Below are 20818 nucleotides of genomic sequence, written 5' to 3'. Positions count from 1 at the left end.
CATAATCATTTACTCGTATGTTTTATATACATCATAGTATATATAGGTAACAAAGATATAGCAAATTTTAGCCATTTTTATAAGTTTTCGATTGAAGTTTGAGGTATAATATATAATTTTTTTTTAATATTTACACTATTAGAAAAAAAATACAATGGTGTGAAAAAAATAAATAATATTGGCCGCGATTGCACGATGACATTTTTATTTTGTTTAGTATGCTTTGATAAGTCATTTGTTCAAATAATAGATGCAACTGTACTCGATGATGAAACCTCATAAAACAAATACACAGAAAAAAACATATTAAAATAATTTCTCTATATATAGCTCCAAGCTCGTTAATATAAATTTATATGATTTCCCTGATAGATTTTTTATAATTTAAATAAATTGACAAGAATTTTGTGACCATTTCTACTGATTTTAAACTTAATCATCCGTAAGATTGTTATCATCTACAATACCGACTACAAGTCTACAAGTTACAACTTACGGATTAATCACATACAAGTCGCAAATATTTGTTCAAGAGCATGGTTTTTGTATTGTTTATTTTGTTCGACAAACGGTAGCAATATGCTAGGGTATATTATTATACCCTTATTTTTATTTAACTCGTGTCCATACGTATCCGTATTGAAATACACTTTTATTTTTTAAATGAAATTCAACGATATTCGTATTCTGTTTATTTTACACAGCATATACATTGGATTACGATACATGCCGTTTAATAACAAAAACAAAAAAGTCAGTTTTTGATGGTCAATATATAGGTTTTTCGCGTTGGAAAATCGAACACGTGTTCGAGCAAAGACGTGAAAACCATACGAATGTTAGTTTTGTGCAATACATTTAGGACTCAATCAGGAATTATAAGAGCTAAAATAGGTAATAAATGCAAAAAAAAAATCAAAAAAAAAAAATCTAATAAAATTAGCAATATACAAAACATCGAATAGTTTTTTTAATAGAGATTTATACTTAATATTATTTAAAAGTACATAAGAAAAAAAATATTTTTAGAAAAAATTAAGTATTCTTAATATTCTTGTGAAAATCAATGAAGTATGCAACTTTTTCTTTAAAATTAACGAAATACACAAAATATGCATTTTAAATTTTTATTTTACCATTATATATTTCATAGATGTAGGTATAGCTTGGTATGCTATAAATCTAGAGCATGCAACTCCAACAACTACTGAAACCTAGACTAATAATATTATATGTAATTTGATTTCTATATTATTATTTTATATTCTGAGCAAGTATTTTAAAATTTCAAATGTTTCTATTTATTTTTTTTTCATAAACCATTTTCCGGGAAAGACTGTATATTATATTCCACGTATACTTTAAAGGATAAAAATTCATATGAAGATTTAAAAGCGTCCCTGGCAAATTATTAAAACATACATTCAAAACTATAATTAAAAACGAAAAATACATACAAACTTTTCTATTAAATTATTTTTATTTAAATTATGTACAGTATTTATGATACGAAGAAAGACAAAACATATTTTTTAGTTACATTCAGCATTATTTACGAATGTCTACTTTTGAAACGAAATGTTGTGCTTCGACACAATTTCTCAATTGGTGAAAAGGTCATACTCTCCCCGGTCTTTCCTTCCTACGCAACTTCGAAGAGTATTTTTATTGCGTGAATTGTGAGCTGTGACTGAAATTGTTTTCTACAAATAACTATTCAACTTTCCATTTGCAAACTTACGGATGAGAGAGAAGCCATTTCCGTGCTAAAATCATTATTATCGCACTGTACTCGTGGTATACATTATATATATAATAATTGATATATAGTTAATATAACTATATATATACGCGTTATAATGACAATACACGCATAATCATCATCAATGTAAGGTTTTCTCATAATATTTAACTATGTTCATTTTGATCATAGAGATCTAATATTTTCATTTCAATAGCTTATTAAAAATACCCACACTAGCCCTAAAATATGTACATCATACATAATAGTGTACCTAATACTTGTACTCGATTGAATCAAACAAAGTAAGTTCAAATCCTTCTTTTTTTAAAAAAAAATTAGTAATTTGTTTCTAATATTATACATTTTTACACATATCTTATGTAAACGTGCTTATGCTGTATAATAATAAAATAGTCTTCGCGTAATATATCGATCTTGCAATGTTACATGTAACATTATTCAAATAGAATAATGTGGACGAGTAAACGGTAATGTAACTGTAAGTACATCATGATTCGCAAGAATGAGATTTATTACAAAATGAATTAAGTACATAACTTTTAAACAATATTTTAATTACCAACCTGCAAACAATATATTATATACAATATTGTTGAAAGATTTCAAAATGTATACAAAAAAATAATTTGAATATATTACAAGTTCATAGTTATATTATTTTATTTTAACTAGCAATTGAAAAATCTCAGTATTTGTGCTGCTCGGAGAATTATTTATTCAGTGTACTATTCTTTTTTTTTAGTTTGTATTACAACCAATTATTTCATCGGTAACAGTATGGAAACTATATTATAATATGTTTATACATTTTTAGGATAGTTGAGATTGCTCAAATTGGGAGTTGGTAAGTTTATATATGTATTTATATACATATGGTATTATAGTATTTTTTTAATTTGGAAAATAGTAAATACACACAATAACGTTTATGGTTGCTATCCTTTTTGTCGGACAAAAACACAGTTCACACAAAATTAAACTGATATGTATATAAACCGATACGACAAGCGACCAATCCCCTTTACGCCTACACCGAACTCAACGAGAGTAGGTATTATAATATAATAGACGTATTTTGACAAAATAATAGAACTTGTCTGTCTTAGAACATAAGCCATTCGAAACCATCAAACAATCCTATTGTTGAAACTCTCGAAAAACTAATAGAATTCCAAACTCCTCACAGCGATCGTGTATTAATATTGATGCCCCCAAGCATTCACAAATTGTCGGGAAAACATTCCTCCAATGATTGGCTAAAAGAATGGCTATTTTTTGTTTTTATCGTTGAACGTAAATAGTAGGTACGATCGCATTAAATACAGATTATAAACCAGAATCGAAATCAATTACTAATGAATAAAAATAGTAACATATCAGTTCCACACACACACACACACACACACACATATATTCTAGTATATTTTTATGACAATTTTTAACAAACTGAATACCTACTATTTTATTCTATCAATATATTATACTGTATAACTATATCATACAACTATAGTAATTACTTATCACTGATAATATATGTTCGTAATACGTCATCATTTAACAGAATCAATTATTTATATATATATATATATATATATATTTATTTTATTTACGTTTAAAATTAATCGATCTTATTTTTTATCATCCAGCACCATATTGAAGACAGACATTATCTTTGATTCATTAATTAAATGTAATATTATTTGTCTGAAATATTTGATTGATGATATATATTAATTTTTTTTCTTGAAAATAAATGTCAGAATTTGAAAATAATGTTTTCGAATTCTTCCAATATGAACCTTTTACGATCAAAATGCACATTAAGTAAATTAACGATTTTATGCATTAAATATTAAAATACAGCCAATATTAGATAATACGACTATAATACATTATATTTTTTTAAAACATTTTTAAAGATTTTATTTTTAAAGTTTAATATTGTAATAGAATTACAACGATAAAAGATAACAAACATCTGTAATGAATGAAATAATCAATTGGTTATGTACATAAAAGATACATCACACTAAAAATAAATTTAATTTAAATCTCATAGCTTAGAGTAAAATAAATTTATAAGTATTATATATATATTTATTGGTGCTTATAGAAATATAGTTTGAATGCATGTGGTGAAAATATATGGTAGAATGTGATTTTTGATGTAGAGTCGTACATTTCTATACGATGTTATAATTTATTATCGAACATAAATTTTATTTTCCCCGTAAAATGGATAATAATTAGTTTATATAATTTCTGGAGTTGTAGTTAGTATTTACTTTAAAAGAACTACCCTAAGCAGATCATTTTTGGTGATGGCATAACAGTGGATTATTTTCGGTAATCCTTAAATATATCGTCTACGCTAATTACTTCCAACGTACACGAATTTAATAAAATAAAATACATATAATTAATATATAATGCTCTACTCTCCACTTCTATATCGTATACATTATAATTTAACTTAATTTTCCAGGTTGCTACATAATTCGGTTTTCAGTCTACTAAAACATATTGACTAAGGACATAAATTGTAAATGTTGTTCTTAACAATTAATATTATTAAATAAATGTTTTCTTAACCTAGCTAAAGTCTAATAATCTTTATGTATGAAGCAACATACCTTAAACTTAATATTATATACATACATAATTAATTCTTAATAGAACAAATAGTAGCTTAACTTTGTAACAAAAGTTTACGGCACTTACCGCAAAAACGCGACAACATACCAACACAAAAAAAGGGTCAATACTGCAGAAATTGATCAAATCTCTTGTACATACATATTGACCTTAATTTTAAATAAAAAATAATATAATATAATTATATAGGTACCTATACGATTGTTCTCAGATTACCAAATATAAATTGGTTCGATTATTTACCTAAGAGGTAAATCAAATTATGGTTATTTTAATTATCAGTAACAGAGTGTAACGTTAAATTTACATCTCAGTCTCTATTATTTTTTTCAATTCTATGAAAACAAACAGAGACGTTTCCTCGGTTATTGTGACATTGTACCACCGACGATCTTTTTATCATCCATCACTTCTGGACATACAGCACGACTCGTTTGACTCTTATACCTCAACCGATCACGGGATAGGTGGAACGAGAGACGTATCAGCTGTACGAGTACGTACCTCACCTACAAACCAGTGAAAAAGTCTATGACTTGTCTTTGTGACTTTTGATGACTAATATCAGGTCCGTGACGATAACCATTGCGAGTGTAATTCATATTATTATTTCGATCTAACAAAATCGGATATTTTTATTATATTATAAATTATGTATGTGGTGTCTATATTATATTTTCACTTTTCACCCGACATCTATTTTGAATAGTCAATGAAAACTGACGACCGAAGTCATCGTAGTCTACATCAGTTTTAGTAGCTAATTAAAACATTTTACTTTTATATGGCATGAGCGTATATAGAGGCTTAGCGTTAACGATAAAAAGTCATCTACTCATATTATTAATAATAATGCTGAGATGGCAATTTTTTAAGATATCTAAAATAAAATTTGGACTGCTTATCTATCGACTAACACTAAAGATTTTGTAACATCCGAAAATTCAACAAATATTGTATTCAAACTGTGAGATAACGGCCCGGGCTATTTATTGTTCGGTTCATTGTTCTGTTTTCCATATTTTGTTTGGTAATGGGCAACGCCCGTTTTATAAGTAGGTAATACATATAGTAAATATAGTGAAGAAACGCCGTGGCTAGGTTCGATCAATATAATAGGTGAATAGTTATATATTTTCATTATTTAACCATTTGTATGATAAACACAAAAATGGTTAAGATATTATGATAAGATGCATTCATGTAAATGAGTGTGAAGAAGAGAGAGAAATTACGTACTAATGAAAATATAGGTTGACATTGTATCGCTTTTAATGTTTGTTGTTATGCGTAAGAACTTGATGGTTGCAGAATATTTTAAAGGCATCACTTATCTATTAGCTAGGTGTTTTTAATTTTATTTTTGCCTTTAGGTATAAATGATGTATTTGTGATGCTCTTCAATTTCAAAGGTTATTACAATGGTAACATTTTTAGGAAATTATCTAGAATTTCTATACAAATATAAAACTGATGATTTTCTTCAAATTTAATGATAGGATATAAATATTATATACACATATATGATTCCATCAGATTTTTTAAAAGGTTTAATATGCATACCACATCTAGATTGCTAGTTATATACAAAATTGCTTGTTATTTTCCGATTATTCAAAAAGAAAAAAATCCTAACGTTATTACTAATTTATAGTGTATAATCTACACTGTAGATTAAAGAAATGTACAGTTTATGTTTTAGTTAAAATCAATTTATCTGTTTTATGTGTACACTTGATTTATCTATTTGAAATCCCAACACATTTTTATTATCAAAAAATAACTAGGAATTATTTAAATTATATTAACTGATATAGGTATAGTAGTTAGGTGTTATTTTTAAAATTGTATACTATAAGTTATAAATATTATTTTATAATACGCGTCTAGCGATGATGTTTTTATTTTAAGATTTTGTTGTGAGGATTCGTAATAAATGTTTCAATTCAAATCAATCGTGATAAATTAGTTTAAAGACCGGAATATGTTATTTATTATAGGACGGCTTAGTAACGGTTACGTTTAAAAATAACTGAAAAATAAATAAATACAAATCATAATGATGAGTGATTATTCATTTAAAGATGGATAGAGAGAGAGAGAGAGAGAGAGAGAGAGAGCTGAGAGCTAGGTAAAAGATAAATAATTCATTACCATATTTTTGGTCGTTGTATTAGGTTAAACAAAATGTCTTTCTGATTTAAAAAAGGAAATTTAAAACCATCGCGTAATAAGCTAACAATTATTACTAGTATAGCTAAACTGTACAGTACAGCTCTTGTTGTATTAGTTATTTTGTTATTTGATTTGTATTACACAATAACATTATTTTTGTGTTATTTGTTCATTTTTATGATGTTGTTAGGAAGTCCATTTATCATTATGTGTTACATGACATACTATTATTATTATATAATTAACGTAACGAACTACGGTGTCCCTCATCACACCAGCTGACATATTACTATACATTTACTGTTCCGCTTGTTAGCAATATTTTAATTAACTACAACAGTAAATAGTATATTGTATTGTATGAGATTATATAGATTGGTTATAGGTATAGGTATAGTATATGGATTATAACTTATAAGTTAATACGATATTAATACTGTGCATTTTTTTTTTTTACCGGTTCCCAGAGGACAGCTGCCTATTTCTCTTTAGTTATATTTTTATTTAAAATATCATGACGATAAGTTATGATATAAGATATTTAATATGAATCAGGTAGGATCCCTATAGACATAATTGTCTAAAAATTATTGATGTAGTAATAAAATATACATATTTTAAATTTTAAATATAAACCTCCACGATAAATAAATAGCAAATAACTACTGCTGCGTTGTTATGAAAATAACAAATATTTTATTTTAACATTCTTGACTAGAATGATACCTGGTATGATATTTAAATATAAACGAATAGCTTTTAAATTAAATCAATATCATTTTAATGTTTAATTATATTATATGTGTAACTAACTTGTGTATATTTTTTTATTTATGTAAAAATTATGGAGATAATGTCCTTATGCTAAAATAAAATATAAAAATATCTGAGAAATTATTTCTTTCATCTAAATAAAAACAAAATCATTCAGTATTTATATGTAGTAGAGATACATAAATCTACTGATATAATAGTTAACCAGGTGACAATTTGAGAGAAATAAATACATTGGTTATCAAATGATTTTATATGAAATCTGCGTTGTATTTGTCTGTAGTAACTATGTTATATAAAAACTTCAGAGTAAATTTATTGTAAATAGGTAATTTTAAACAAATATTTAATACGTCAATTTAATATCATTACTGTATGAACAACTTGAAAAATAAATTTTACACGTTTAAATTGGACAATCACTAAAATGTGAATAATGTTACTAGATTTAAAGAAATTAGAACTCATTACTCAACCTACAACTGTTGAATAAACACACAACGACAAAGATGAATTGAATGGATATAGTAAACAGGATTAATAAGTGTCTAGAAAATTAGATTAAAATATAAAAGGTTAAAAGTCGTTTTAAATTTAATATAACTAGCATAGTAAGTTACAGCTGAAGTATGGAAATCATAAACAGATCGAGTCACTACAATGCGTGTAGTGGATTTATAAAAAAAAAAATCATAACAAACTCATAATAAAATGATAAAAACTATTTAAGCGATATTTATGAGATGAAATAATAAATGAACATTGTAAAGTAAAATAATAATTAATATAAAATAGATTAAAAATATATCGTATATTTTTTAAACTCTGAGAATGGTTCAAAACAAATAATATAAGCCAGTAATAATCTTTAATGTTTAACAATAAAAGAAAATTGTATTCAAAAAATGTATATCTATAAAAATTAAAATTTTTTATTTATTATTGAAAATACTAAAATAAAATTAACTTCATAATATTTAACATGTTACTGAGTAACATTATTGAAGACAATAAAATTAATTTATACATATTAAACACCCGCATACAGAAGACAATATTACTGTACTATATTATACACGCAATTTGTAGGTGAGTTTTAACCTTTCAAACACTATAAATGTACCTACTAACCTAGTTATCAGTGTGATGTCACTAAATTTCTTATACGTTTGGACAGTTTTATTTTAATGTGTGATTGTGTTTCCTACGAAAACCTACCAACAAATTTTAATGAAATTCAATTATACGTCAACTTTAACGACTCGCCTTAGTTTACTTGGACTAAAGTAATTCCAGTGGAATCATTAATTTGAAATGCTAATTTTTAGTTTCTTATTATTTTTAATTTTACAGTTTCAAAACACATCGCAGATATATTGCATAAATTTTTTCAAATCATTGCACATAATATCTTGTAATTTTTCACGAATCACTTAATATTCATATATGTGTATAATATCTATAAAACAAATGTCTAAAATATATATAATAAGTAAATAATAATATATGGCAGACAACAGATAAACATAATTAAAAACTAATTATGAATGATTTCACAATGCATACGCCTTGAATCCGTGTAATAGACCCAATAATAAAAAATATTTATTTTTGTTTTAAAACTTTTACTGGAAATAAAATAAACAATAAATAAAAATATCAATCAACAATAAATTGGATGTACTATGTACTATTTTATTTTAATTGTTTTGTTTTCTCAAAATATTAAAAAGTCTCGGTCTTATCCTTTTCAAATAAAAGAAATAGATTCGTGTTTTAATATTAAGTACAATTAAATTATATTAATGAATTTCATTGAAGTTGTTTACGTATACAATACGTAAATAATAATTTATGAAATCTAATTATTTTTTATAATAAAAACTGTATACAATATTATAAACGATACCTAATATTAAGTTATGTTGATTTTGTAAGTTAGTACGTCGGTAAAGTTCCACAGTAACTTATTAGTAACTTTTTATAATATAATTTTCTCATTTGTGATATAATATTTTATAGTTTTAGTTTGCAATTAGTTTGTAAGTTCAAATATCGAATATCTATATTGGATATTCAAACATAAAATAACGTTTTGCCCTCAGACGATGATCTTTATTATAATTTAAATAGGTAATATTAATCGTGGACATTTGAAACTTTTTATCATTGCGTATATTATTACTTTCTGTATTAACATATATATATATATTAATAATACATTTTTGTATATACATATAATATGTACTTTATAAATGTAATTAAAATTATGTAATAAAATATTATTTTAATATAATTTATTATTATATAATATATCAATGGTATATCATATACTATACCTACTGATTAAATGTACATTTCTTCAATATTATATTATAATTTTTAGTAGCTACGACAAACTATATCACTGTATAACTACAAAATAATAGTTATTCTGCAATAGTAACCCTCATGTTATTGTTATTATTTACCAATTATTAATAATTAACTAAGAATATTCGTCTCTTCTCTCGTTCAACTTAATAATTTATCATAGCAGATCTTAAGAATGTACTAGTTTTATAAATTCTCTATTCTTTGTTTCTATAATGTTATCGCTGTATACTTTTATGTGATTAAGAGCTCTAACAAATTCCCATAACTACAAAAATTATATCATGTATATTTTATTTCTATACAATAATGATTAATCATAATATATTTTAATTGTTTACATTTCGTTGTTATTATTTTTCGAATTAAAAGTTTAAAATTTGTATTCATCTAATGTTTATTTTATTATAATGTTGGAACTAATTTAATAAATATTGTACATTTATATTGATATTAATGATTGAAATATATACAAAAAGAAAATTACAACTTATTTTGTTTTTCACTCATAAGGTTTTTATGTACTTACTTATTTATTTTGATCAAAAATTTAAATATCTAATTGATATACGCCATAAGATAACATAAATATTAGCAAATAATAATTGATTACCATGAATTTTTTGATATTCTTGGTCATTCTCACGTACTACCTAGTTATATTCCTGAGAATTTTCAACCTAAATACATTATTTTGTTGACTCGTCAAACGTGTTTACTCAATAGTTATAGAGACTGGCAATATAGCGATTGTATTATAATTAATTTTGCATATGAAGCAAAAGGTTGCTTTGTAAACCCTTAAACATTATAACAATGAAACACGTTAAATAGGTTTAAACATGTATTATATTTCATATAAAATATATGACCCACTTAATTTTGAATTAATTCCAAAAAGAGTGAAAATTCTTACAAAATACTAAATGGTTCATAATGCTGTGTAATTACTTATTATTAGTGCCAAATAATTTAGAATTCATATTAATTTTGAAAATAAAAATTATTTATATTTTTTCTTTAAGATGTGTCAAAGCCAATGGGCTCATTTTACACATATTAATATGTTTAAGGTGTATAAATAGATAATTATATAATATTTTTGTGTAAATAATAACAATAATAATATTTAAACAACAATATTACACATTATCATACCTTATGGTTTGAAATGATTAATCTAAAATAAATTCCAATTTCTAAACATCTATAATTTAATTTTCAAGTGTATTTTATATTTTTATCAGTGTAATATAATTCATCAAACATAATATATTGTGGCGATTTCCTTAATTTGTTTCGTCGCGTTTATTAATGTTTACATAAGAACGTATCATGTATAATGCAATATGTTTTCTGGAAATAAAGCACGTGTATTAAACAACTATTCATGAAACTATTTTATTAATGCACATTTCTACAGTATTGATTTTATAATCTTACTGAACTTATGATGTGTAAATTGTTATATTTTTCTGGTATTTACTGTCACAATTTGTGTCGAGTCAAGAATTATGCATTAATATATTATACTATGCTGTAGTTGTTCTCACTTCAGCTTTATTCTATGTAACAATATGACATATGTTTACATTTTGTTCACTTAACAATATATTGGTAGATCGTTTTACATAAAATTTTTTTTTTTTATCTAGATATATTTTATGAGACACAACGTATTGAATTAGGTCAGATTAAAACAATTTTAACTGTATATTGGAAGCTAACAAAAAATAATATGAGTTGTTTATAGCCTATAATAGCGTATTAAAAACGTTTTGATTAGAATACAATATTATATTTTTATTTGTTTGTTTAAATAATAATTGTATTATGAAAATAACTACGACCTATCAATATTACATACAATAAACCCTACACATTCAATTGTTTTCATTAAGTACCTACCATTGTCAGAAATTATTATATTATTATATATACTTATAATATGTATTACATATTATGCAATATTGTGGACATTTTTTTATAATTAAACTAAATTACATTTAAATATTATGGTAAGTATTTTCTATAAATATTGTGGCATCCCGTTGTTTTTAAAACCACATTCTACAGTGAAACATTAAAACAACTTCCACTTTATCATGTTGATTCTATTTAAGATAATAATAGTTATTTGCTTTCAACCCTGTAATTATCGAGTTAGAATTGTATGGTTAATATTATCTATAAATGTTTAAGAAAAACCTTAATCGCGAGTTAACGTATCTAATAGCGATCGTATCATTCAAAACATTCGTAAAATACCTCAAACGTACTTAATTTTCGGAATTGCAAACTGGGCATGGATTTTTTTGTATAATTATATACCTTTATTATACTCCCAGAAGTATTGTTAAAGAGGGATTCGTAACCTATCACTTTTAGGGAATTCAATGTAGGCAATTTACTAAGTGACTGAGTGGCTTTCGTGTAAACGTGTGCGTAGTAAACGATTATTAGTGTGTATAAAGATAGTACTCAATCTACCACACGCGCAAGCACAAGTCATCAATCAGTGTAGTCACGAGTAATTTTGTTCACCAAAAAATCGTGTATTTTTTTCATCGTACTACAGACACAACTATACAATAATAATTGAATAAGGAGCATTTTTAAATTCATTATAAGTTATGATTATTATCCAACGCAATTTCTTTTTATTACTTTTTCGATTCCATATATTTATTGTTTATATTTATTTTATTATTTGTTATGTGTATATAAAATATAATAAGGGTTGAGGCTAAATTTCAATGGCTTAACAAATAATAACTAATAATTTACACGATTTAACACAAATTATTATATTTTAAATAAGTACATAATATATTATATTATTGAATTTTCTCATCGCTTTATTAAGTAGTTTTATCGATACAATGGACAAAAGATATAGGTTTGTTTTCGTAAAAAAAAATCTTTGTCGTATCCCGCCTTCTGTGTTAATTGAGCAACAAATTAAATACAAGACGGCCGAGATGACAGTGAAATTTTATAATTTGCGCACCTATAACTGATAAGATTATAGAAAATAGGAACAACATTTTAGCTTTAAACATTTCAAAATGAGTCTTATTCGACGATCGTTTATCAAAATAATAGCTTTTATAATATAAATATACAACGAACGTGAATGTTTATGATCATATTATTACATTGCGGTTCATAGACAGTAGCTACTAACTACTAATACCAATGGGGTTCGATTATATTATTAGTAAATTGTTCTCGGCAGTGACATTAATTCAAATTAAACGATTCAACAGTAATTTTAATGTTTATGAGGTATTATATACTACAGAGACCACCCCAAATAGACGACTAAAATGTAGTATATATCTTCAAATAGTGAAAGTTTTTTTTTTTTTTAGAACAAACTTTCGATAGACTGAACCCTCTAAAAAGCGGACAATGTTTCAGCAAATGAAACGGTCCGGTATTTAGAGGTTTCACTGACTCAATATATAACAATATTAATCAAATTCCAGGTGTTTTCATTTTCTTGTTCATTATGCAGTCATATTTGGTTAATATAACATTACAATAAACTGCAGTAAGGAATTGACCTATCTAGACACTTTTAAGTATCTACAACTGTCAACTAAAACAGTAACTAGTGAGTGCCACCAGCCACAAAATTGTTTTATCAATTCAATGGAATTTAACACTTGTCAATATTATTATTACATAACAATACTTACACTATCTACCTCTGTACAGAAAAAATAATATATTATATTAAATTACATTTTAATACCTACTTACTTTACAACTCATAAGTTTACTGTGATAATATAATAATATGTATGCATGTACCTACGGTCTCATAGATCGATATTAGTCAATATAAAATATCATATAGATTTCCGTTTTTCTTTAACCACGTAAAAATAAATACAATAATAAGAGTACCTATAAAATATGTAATTAATTTTATCATCACATTACACTATTACAGGTCTAAACCACACTTAAATTTGACAAGGATTAAATTCAGTTAACATCAATAACTTACTTAGAAGTTGGGGCTGATGTTACTCGTAAATTTCCATTAATTAATTTGAATTACATACTGTAGCTTATTAATTAACTCAAATAATGTCGCCAACGACCACACTACATTGAATACACCAGTTCTCGTCCGATCATTGAAGTTAAGCAACGTTGGACGTAGTTAGTACTTGGATGAGTGACCGCTTGGGAACACTATACGTGACGTTAGCTTTCTTTTTTAGATATTTTAATTAATAAATATATTATTATTTTTATTTAAAAAGTATAAAAACATTTAAATTCGACATACTTGCTGAATTTTCAGGAATTTTCGTTGAACAATCTCTTCTAGTGATACTTTTAAATAATTGTTTTATCATATTTAACTTGTTGAGCATCAATGAATTACATTTTGAATTGCAAAACAAAAAACGTTTGATTTTATCAAAAATTGATTTTTTTATAAAAATTCCACGATGACTTTTTTTTATTTTTTTTTTTTTTTGGGGGGGGGGGGTAGGTTAAACACAATTTTATAGAATAAAAACTCTTTGATCATCGTCTTTTTAAGGTTTCCGGTAGAAAATTAAATCTAGTTGATACTTTTGAGAGGTCAAATATTAGAACTATCAGTACTTCTTAAAATAATAGTCATACAAACAATATATTATTAATGATAAATAATTAAATATACCACGAGTTTAAATATATTTATTAATAAATTATACGGAAATTATAAAACAGATACAACAAATAAAATTTCTTAAAACACATTTAAGGGACCGCTACACCAACATTTATTTTCTCTGTCTATCTCCCACATATAATATAGTAACAAAGATATTTCGTATTTCCGATATTGCGACTCTCTGGTTCAGTTTAAGGCAAAAACACCTATTATATATTTTATAAAAAAAATAAATACGTTTGTGCATTGGCCAGATAGATTTTTAACATTTACATTTTTGAATAAGTTATTAATGGTTAAAAATAATCAAAATCATTTTAAATTAAAACATTCTTGTATTTATAAAAAAAGAAAATATTAAAAACCTATCTGGCCAACGCACATCAAAAATTCTTCTTTATAAAATATATTAAAGGTGCCTTTGTCCTAAACCGAACCAAATAGTCGTAAATGTGGAAATACGGAATATCTTTATTCCTATAATTATGTAGGTCGTAGGAGGTAGCAGAGAAAACAAATGTTGGTGTAGCGGCCCCTTATTACATTAATTAAAATAATTAAATACAATATTGGCACATTCAAGTGTTTTATGGTATTTTTATTGAAATTCATAAATTATAATTAGTCTTACATTTGATTATGTTTGACTTCAAGACAAAGTGGTTCAATAATTAATATACATCTTGGCGGAAACTCAAAACTACTTCTATATTACGTAAATAAATTACTTAATTAGGTGCATCATTAGGTGATGAACAGCGAATAATTAACATAATAGTATTCTAACCTAAACTAACAGTATTAACAAGCGCACTGCAATAAACTAATCGAAATCAAGTGAACATAAAAATCAGTTGATAATATTTTATTCTTAGGAAGGTAGTTGATTTATGATTTTAAAATAATAAATATCGCTGTTCGTGGCTATATTTTAAGTACTTCATAATTGAATTTAAACAAATTGACTAGATTTTGGGAACTATATTATACAACCGATTGAAAAGTTAATTTTCAAGACTTTTAAAACCTATCAATCTTTTAAAATTTATTGCACGTAAACAACAAATATCTACTAATCCAATTAATAAATCATGTATTTAAATCCGATGGGCTTTTATTATTAATCATTAATTTGTATACACAAATAAATCAACAAATAAATATATTATTTCATTATTTACAAATCTCGGTACTTAATTTCGAAATTTAAGCCTTTAAGCGTCCATAACCCATAAACACTATAAATGTATTTTTTGTCTAAAGCATAATGATTTTTCTGAAATAAAAAAAAATGCTAGATTAAAATAATTAAAATGCATTCAACATAAAAAAAAGTAAGAAATTCGTATATTTTAGATTGTTGAGTTTTTAGATATCATAGGTAAAATATATGCGCCAGTTAATAATCCATAATCTTTATCTAACAAGTAACAAATATAAATTATTTGTAGAATGCCAAAAGTGTTTTATTTATATTTTTAAAACTAACTTTGTTTTAAAAATAAAATATTATAATATTTTATTAGGTCGATTAAAGAAAAAGCATTATCTATATATAAATATTTAGTTGTACTAATTATATATAGTAATTGATCGTTAAAGCATGCGCTGTTTCCGCCATAACCTTGATTTTTTTTTTTTTGTCTTTAGTCGTTTCCGCCAAAATAAAAAAGGGTTCTATTTTTATTCCTGGCTATAAGTGCTACTTCATATTTCTATATATCTACCAGATTGTCGTTAAGACCACAACCCATAATCCAATTAATCTATAAGTTTATACCTTTAATGTATGCCGCCTGGTTGCATAAACGATCATTAAACATTTAACGAATCAATAGTAAGCTAATGGTCCCTCTAACTGATTTAGTGGCCCGCGTTTGGTTCATTAAATTTTAGTGGTTCACTAAGTGAATATATTTTTACGCAACCCGGCAATAATATATTATTTATATATTAGACCGTCGGTGGTATCTATTATTTATTTATAGCCGATACAATACATAACAAAGTATGAAATACAATTATATCTATTTATAAATATTTATTTATTTATATATATTGTATATCATTATTGTGTATTCATGTGTTAACAATATATTAGTATAGAAATTATTTTTATTGTGACTTAAAAAGTGTAGGATTAAAATAAATCCAATTTGACAGTTGAAATAAAAATGATGACGAGTTGTGTGTATTGTGAGATTAAATTTAATGTTACATACTTTTCTTTTCTTTCCTAAGGTTTTTACGGTCCATTTAGGTCCATCGCTACAACAACCAATTGCCCGCGTCCATCGTTATCTTGAGCCAGATCCTCTTACTCCCAACCTCATTATTAATACTCTTAAGATTATACATATATTATCTCTTAGATTTCTAAACTAGATAATTTTAGTAACTGTTTTAACTATAATTTAATGACACAATTAGTATTAGAAATCCTGATAAACCACAGTTAACCACTATACGCAGCTAAACGCAATAGGTATTTAAGTTGTATGTTTATCTATATAATATTGTTTAAACAAAACTATACAGCGATGCAGCCATGCAGACTTCATCTGTCCACACAGACAAGATAATCCCCGCGCGAATCCTCATTTTAGATTAATGATAGAAGCCTAACATGTCTATAAGATACTGAGTGAAACGGTGAATGTATCGATTTTACAATGATGGATGTTTTTTTCAGAGTACACGGTAGGTTGTTGACTAAATGCTTCGATTGTTAACTTTAAATATGCTTTTAGACAAAAAATTAGATCTATATACGATAAGCCAAATATTGACTACATTTGTTTTTTTACTTTTTTATAATTTGAAAACAAATAAGCAATGGCACTTAAAAAATTGTATATTATATAAGTATGTACTATGTATATTATAATTTTATATAATTATGTTATTATTTTTTTTTTTTTTTTTTTTTTTTTTTTTATTATAAATGTCAATGAAAAATGTATGAATGGGTTAAACTGCTTGATAATTTTATTCTTAATAAGTGGTTTATTTATCAATTGAAAAATATTGAAAATTTATAACCATAAATTTTTCTAGAAGCATTTAAATTTAGAATTTTGATGAAATTGGCGAAAATCTAAAAAATACAAGCTATTTTGTAGTCAGAAAATACATCAAATTCCTAAGATTTGAAAATTGAATATAAATTTCTTTATAAGTTGTTCAACCTACATATAAAAAAAAACTACCAGCAAATCAAATTACTTTTTATGAGCGTTTGAAGAGGGTGAATGACAGTTCACTACGCAGTTGTACTTCCTGGTATTTTGTAGCGGGTGCAGAGATAACATTATACTTTAGCACTTGTTGAAGCTGGACTTTAATCCTATTAAAATATCATACCTTTTTATTTTTTTTTGTTGAATTATTTTTATAATAGATAATTACACAAAAAAAGGTAATCAAATATAACCTTACGCAATAATTATATTATTGCGTAGGTATCAATTACAGCCGTCTTATCATCGTATACTGTATTTTGATGAAATAACATACAGTAAAAACTTTTTATAACGAAACTCGTCACAACGAAGAACTCTATATAATGTAAATATTACATTATAATGGTTGGTTTGATTTATAACCTATAATTATATAATTCTTACACCCTCTCTATTACGAAATTTTCTATAACTAAAGAAATCTCTAGGTCCCTTCAAATTCGTTACAGAGAGTTTTCACTGTATTTTTAATATAAATATTGTACCTATATGCGTGTTTAAAATATAAAAAAAAAAATTGAGAATAATTTTTTATCAAATATAATAAATATAGTGCACGCGAGCGAATCAAGTGGCTTTGAATATAAAATTTGAGTAATTTGTCCTTACGTTTATTGGAAATAAAAGTTTCGCGCCTGCTGAAATTTAATAAAATTTTGCCGATAACGGAACATACATACAAACATTCATATATACAGCCTATACACGCTTAACCCATTAAATATTATATTTTTCGTAGTATAGAATTATATGTTATTTACAGGCACTTATACTTAATATTATTATTATAACCGCGTATTATGTTCGTACGACTTTGTTGCTGCAGGGCTACCCATTGTAACGGCGCGTGTACAAGTCGTTTGTTTTCGATTTTTATATATTGTTTTATTATTCACGGAAAACAGAACATTAATTGTAAAAATCACGCTAGAATAAAGCTTTCCTCGAGTTTCCGTTTATAGCGTTTACGCGTGTACGTACACCGCCCCGTAAACTTTTTCTAAGTTATGTCATTGTACCATTCGCACAGCATAATAATATTTTCGTATGACCATTATAATATTGTGGCCTCCGGTCTGTTGTGTTAATTTACCTAAATTTCCACAGTCGTCGTGGTCGGATCATATTTTATATAAGTTAAATAAATAAATTGTCAATTACTTATTACGGCCAGATTCTCTCTCTCTTTGTCCCTCTTTCTCTCTCTATCTATCTATACATATGTTTATCTGTCTCAGTGCCCACGTCAAAGCTTTCGAAAATTATCTTTCTTATGCTCAGAAATTCGTGGGTGTAATGACTAGACAGTAGACGGTTTCGTTTCTATTACCCGGTTGAAACTTTATTGTGGCCCCAGAGGCAACTCCCTCTTGTCCTTGCGATATTATTTTCATCTGTTATTATATTATACAGTCCATGTTTTTTTTTTTTTTTACAAGATATGATATGAGATTAGAATTATATTGTCCTTAGGGGCATCGTTGAAACTTTGCTGACAAATATATTACAACAAATTAGTTCAATCTACGAGTACTTTGAAACATTATGAAATAAAAACTCCTCGCCACACAGTCTATACCATACTTATAGATCATATTTTTTTGTTAGATGAGGGTCATTTAAGCTCGCTCGAAAAATACCCAAGCCCTTAAAAGGTTTTCCATTATATGATTCGTTATATAATTATAAAATAGTTAATAATTTGGATTTTATTTTGGTCTATCAATATTAATTATTTATTGGATTTGGGCCGACCCCTCAGTTTCACTCGGGAAATCAAAACATTCAAGGTATTTAATAAAAATTTAAATTTTATACATATTTTTTATTTTTAGCTGTTATATAAATATTTTGTTTGATTGTTATTATTGCTATATTATATTATATGATAACGTAAATATTTGAAAAAAAAAGTTATAGAAGAGTAATTGTGGTATTACTAGTTACCCAAAATGTATGATCCTATTTTTAATTATAAAACAAACAAAAAAAATCCGAAATAAAATATTGAGCTCATTGATATATAAAATCTCCATAATCATATACCTAGTGAATAATGTTAATAACGGAAAAAGGTGACAAAAGAAATTTGTCTATACATTTGAATAGGAATCATTTGCAGTGCCAGTAGTATATCGATCGTTATTAAAATGACGTTTGTTCAAAAAGTTATACGACTTAAACCCCGTCCGGTGACTCCGGTCAAACGTGCGTTTGGATAGAGACTGTTATTTTTATTACAAAAACATATTAAGGCAATTACGGACTTGAATTATGATAACTGCCATATCCGATATGTTGCAATTTAGTGTGACGATCATATTATATATTTGATATAATATCTTCTTCTTCTTCTGTTCGCATTTTATTACTCTTAAGAGTTTTCGCTGCCATCGATACCTATATATACGGAATTTCGAAAAACTAAAAGAGATATTGGTATAAATCAATCCTTATAGGTATAATATAAGGAACTCAATTCGTAATATATATATGTATATGGTATTATTTTACAGTTTTATTTTAACTACTACGATTCTACAGCATTCATTCCGAAAAGTTTAAGTAATATTTTATCCTACGTGTCTTAGAAAAATCCATGTGTTTATTCCAACGGGCTTATGACGAACGAAACATATATGATAATCATTTTTACTTTCTAATACCAAAAATACTATAAGAACATCATAGAAGTTCCACAAATGAGCCTGGTAGACCAGATAGGCGGTCAATTTAAAAAAAAAAACAACACGTCTGTTTATACGTAATTTCGGCAAAACCACTCGGTATCAATATTGATTTTAATTATTTAAATTAAAAACAACTGATGGTGGAAAGAACTTATATCACTAAAATAAAATTGGTTTCCATAATAATAAATTATTATTATATACGATAGAAAGCGTCTACATTTTGAAAATGAAGAGTTTTGGTTTTAAAAAATATTTAGATCGAAAATGGTTTTTTGAAAATCTTCGATTTACGTGTTTTGGACGATTCTAAAATATGCAAAATATGTAAATTTACACGAGAATGAACATTATACCTATACATTATATTACATTTTAGCATAAAACAACTCGTAAAGAATACTTTTAAAATTTTAATATTATCGATTTTGATTTGAGTATTGTAGAGTAACTAATAGTA

The 20818-nt window shown here is 25.7% G+C and overlaps 1 protein-coding gene and 1 pseudogene across 4 annotated transcripts in view; one reads left to right on the top strand and one right to left on the bottom strand.

The window, feature by feature from the left end:
- Positions 1–20818, bottom strand: part of LOC113560708 (neuropeptide CCHamide-1 receptor-like) — a 143785-nt gene that overhangs the window by 96549 nt on the left and 26418 nt on the right. The window lies entirely within an intron of this gene.
- LOC113550743 lies at positions 13849–13969 on the top strand (annotated as a pseudogene).

Source organism: Rhopalosiphum maidis, chromosome 4 (genome assembly GCF_003676215.2).
Source record: "Rhopalosiphum maidis isolate BTI-1 chromosome 4, ASM367621v3, whole genome shotgun sequence".
NCBI lineage: Eukaryota > Metazoa > Arthropoda > Insecta > Hemiptera > Aphididae > Rhopalosiphum > Rhopalosiphum maidis.
The sequence above is the reverse complement of the archived record's forward strand: the minus strand, read 5'-3'. Positions and strand labels throughout refer to the sequence as shown.